Genomic DNA, 3,374 nt, shown 5'->3' with positions numbered 1-3,374 from the left:
ATGTAACTTGGAGACTGCAGAACAAAGAAAATCTATATGAAAATGTTTAAGGTGAAATCAGGAATTCTTTAGTTGTAGTCTGCAGCCTGCTAGTTCTGGAGTCTTTTGGCTTAAAGGCAAAGATAACCAAGAATATATATAACCAAGGATGGTTTCTGAGGATTGAGGTTGGAGTCTTTATCAAACCAGGTTGTAAGACTCTGACAAACCACAGCACCATTATTTTTCTCTAAATGTTTGCCTGCTACATGAGGTTTTCACAGGCGCTTTGTCTCAGGCCATGACTGATTATTACAATGTCATATTAATTTTGATAATGAGCCTGGTTCTAAAATGGTATTAAAATAGGCAGCTGAAACTTTGATTAGTTGACATAAAACCTTTACACAACTTGCCACTCCAATAATATTCAGTGCACAAACATGTACCAGTAGACTGGTCAACTTCTTACAAAAGTCAAATGTTAGGTATCTGCATGTTCACTTTGGCTACAATCTTTAAAACAGAAGGAACGGTTAATTAACTGCAATCACAAACCAGTCAGTTATATAAAATGATATAAAACATCGTTACACAATGAGATATAAGTTCTCCTACGTCAAAACAGAAAAATAAGCTTTGGAAATTATGAAGGTGACAAAGTTACATCTTAAAACTCAATTCTAACATAGAATAAAAATGCTAAATAAATGCAGATTTCTGAAAGTAAATATTAATAAAGCTAATTGACATTGGCATGGACTGCTTCTTCTCTGCAAACAAGGCCACAGATCTCGCAAGAGATTCTTCAGATCAATGTTTCTTAACCTCAGTGACTTTTAAGAAGTGTAGATTTTAACTCCCGGAATTCCCCAGCCAGCATGTTGGCTGGGGAATTCTGAAAATACCTCTTACAACTTCCTAGGTGGAGAAACATTGCTTTAGATGAACAGCTGAATGCTTCAATCAGAATAAAATTTCTGCATCAAACTTGCTTCTGCACATTTTGAACCTAATACTGAAATGATCTGCATGAAAAAGCAATAAAGTATAGGTATTTTTCTTTCTTCTCAGCAAGGGCAAATTTCTTTGCCCTTGGAACATGCCACACATTTAATTTTGTAAGACTTCAAACTGAATATACTCTGCACCTCGTTAGAATATAAAACAAACCAAGGTATAAAAACATGATACTGTATGTTCCAGAAGGAATTTTTCCTCCACCCAACAAAATGAGGAAATCAACAATAACTGGCTATATAGAAGACTGCATGGGAAATGAAGCTGGGGGAGTTTGGTCTTACATTACCAGAGTAAAATATTAACAGTGCCAGTAAATATGTGTTTTTAAAATATGAATTATTACATTAAGGATTCATATGTCTTGTAAAAATATTTAAATATTACACTTCTTCAAATTTAATTTTGGGAGCTCCATTAAACAATATATAGGTTATTACTGAAGATATGTAAGGAAATCCACTCGTTTAGAAGCTAGCAGTATATTCTCAGCACTTACTCCCTCTGCAAAATTTTATAAGATTTTATAATCTTAGCAGCATCACATTTCTTTGTAATCTAAATGAAACTTGGGCTTTACATTGTTGGTTTGGAAGCATACAGTACTTATAAGATAAGGTTCTAGATGTTTTTGGTTACAAATTGAAGAAACAGGGAAAACCCATTATTTTGGACTAAAATATTGCTTTTTGTTCCACATTATTTTGTAAAATTAAAAAAAGCAATATAAGAGTAATGGAATATCCATCTTTATGAGAAGGGATCAAATTCCTGCAAGTTGTATTTGATCTCATCGTACAGAAATGTCCAACATGGCAGAGTGTATTAAATCTCACTGTAATAATATAGCTATTGTTATTATGAAATGATGGTTTGAAAAATAATTGCCAAAAATCAAAGTACACATAGAAAACAGTTATATTGTATTCTGGAAAATTGTTTGGTCTACAACAATTGGAAACCCACTGATTACATAATTCCATCTCATCTTCACTAATGTTATCTATGTTACATACATCTCTGGCACAGCTTATTAGCCTATAGAATCTCTTCACATATACGTGGTCCCTCTCTTTTTAATATTTTTTTCAATATAATTTTCTTTCCATGCTGTACACTGGAATAAACATATGATTCCCAGAATTGCAGAGAATGTACTTTCTCTGCAATCCTGTGGGGAATGTATTGGTATGTATTTTTTAAGCCCTGCAATTGAAGCAAATTCTTCTTTTTTGTGTTGTGCTTAACAGTGTTTAATTGTTCTTTCTGGCAGTAATGTTATTTCTTTCAAAAAACATTTAAGAACTAGAAGGAGGACCTCTCAGTTTCTGGACATGCTGCAGATGAGTGCTCTGTGCTATTCCAAGAAAGGATAGTACACCAGCCCCCATCCTTTACCCTGTCAACTAGTAAACAAACATTAATAAAGTATCTGAACATTAATAGGTTTGCACTTCAACTGAATATTTTCCATTATGTGTTATAATGGATAATAACTCTAATTTCCTGAATAGTAATATACGGTAATTTAGTTAGCATTCTTACTTTTATATTATTAAACCACACCTAAATTTGCATTTTATAAGTCACATGGAACAGCATCAGTAGATTTTACCATGTCACTCCCTCAACTTTTCAAATATTTGTGTCATATGCCACATATATTCTTATACATAAAACCAACAAACATTTTAAATAAATAACAGACATAGGAATTAATATATTATTTGGCAAAGATAATCAATTTCCCCCAAAGGCCATGATCTATTGGTTCATCCCACATTAGATACAACTCAGGCAATATATTAACAATCTTTCATGATATTTCTTTAGGTTAAAACAATCACTGAAGAAACTCAGACCTATGATACTAGGAGAAGGGGAAAAATCAAAGAATTTCCTCACTAGTTTTTTCTTTTCAGTCAATGGCATTCCAAACTACGCTTTGCTCTCTAAGAGCAAAATATAGTATAAGCACCCAGCAGATATTTCAAATGACATGAACATAGCATTTAGGAGCCCCTATAAGGAGTATACAAGTGATAGGGATGTTATATTGCTATAAATAATTCTACATATTTTATGATGCTATCTCAATTTTCCCAGAAATTGTTGAAAAAAATGTATGTACTGGAGATTTCTGGATGGGTATTACTCCAAAGGCAGCATGGGAAAAATACTAATGGATTTGCCAGCATCTATGCTACAAATAGGTAAACATAGGCGTTAATTAGGATCGTCTTATTTTGTGATAGGGGAGAGAGCTGAATTACATTTCTTTAACTAACCAGCTACAATGTTTGAGAAAGAAGTGGTGAAATAGTAGTTTCCTCTCCCCCCCTCCCCCCCCCGTGTGGTTTGTTTTGAAGCCTAGT

The sequence above is a fragment of the Pituophis catenifer genome, unplaced genomic scaffold, assembly GCF_029215685.1.
Source record: "Pituophis catenifer annectens isolate HBS135680 unplaced genomic scaffold, rPitCat1.0.hap2 SCAF_1, whole genome shotgun sequence".
In the NCBI taxonomy this organism is placed as follows: Eukaryota; Metazoa; Chordata; class Lepidosauria; order Squamata; family Colubridae; genus Pituophis; species Pituophis catenifer.
Note: the sequence above shows the minus strand (reverse complement) of the source record.